This window comes from Penaeus monodon, chromosome 15, assembly GCF_015228065.2.
Source record: "Penaeus monodon isolate SGIC_2016 chromosome 15, NSTDA_Pmon_1, whole genome shotgun sequence".
Lineage (NCBI taxonomy): Eukaryota > Metazoa > Arthropoda > Malacostraca > Decapoda > Penaeidae > Penaeus > Penaeus monodon.
In genome coordinates this window covers 43,783,140-43,783,669 of record NC_051400.1, presented here as the reverse complement: position 1 = coordinate 43,783,669, position 530 = coordinate 43,783,140, and positions in this window count along the sequence as shown.

Here is a 530-nt window from a genome sequence, read left to right as displayed (position 1 = left end):
ACTTACAGTTTTAAATTTCAAATAATATACAAAGGTTATGCATTAATTATGTGCAGAAAACGTTACTGATATGAACATAAACCTTCAAACTACTATTTACAACCGCATTCTTCACTCTGAGTATTCGAATATCAACACTATTTATTACTGTTGAGAGCACTGTGAGAAACTTTTATGGGTTATTAATGGCTCTCAAGCGAGTCACAATTTCTTTGCCAGTGTCAAACTATTCCATGTCGCAGAGGGTCAGTGGTGGCGTTACCACAAGGGTATTGTCACTTTAGCATCTTTTTATTGAAAAACTGAGCACTGTAATATATTAAACGTGCTTTAATTTTCGATGTTACTCTTAGTTGATGTTATTGTCATGCGTTCAGTGATTATCGTTATAAAGAAAATCATGATCTTTTCCAACATACAAAATAGTTTTTTCTTAGGTCAATGTGCCCAGTGTTATTTTTCGAGTCTATCAAAGTACAAATGTGTTTATAAATGAATCTGTCTGTATACATCTTTTTCAGCAAATTAAA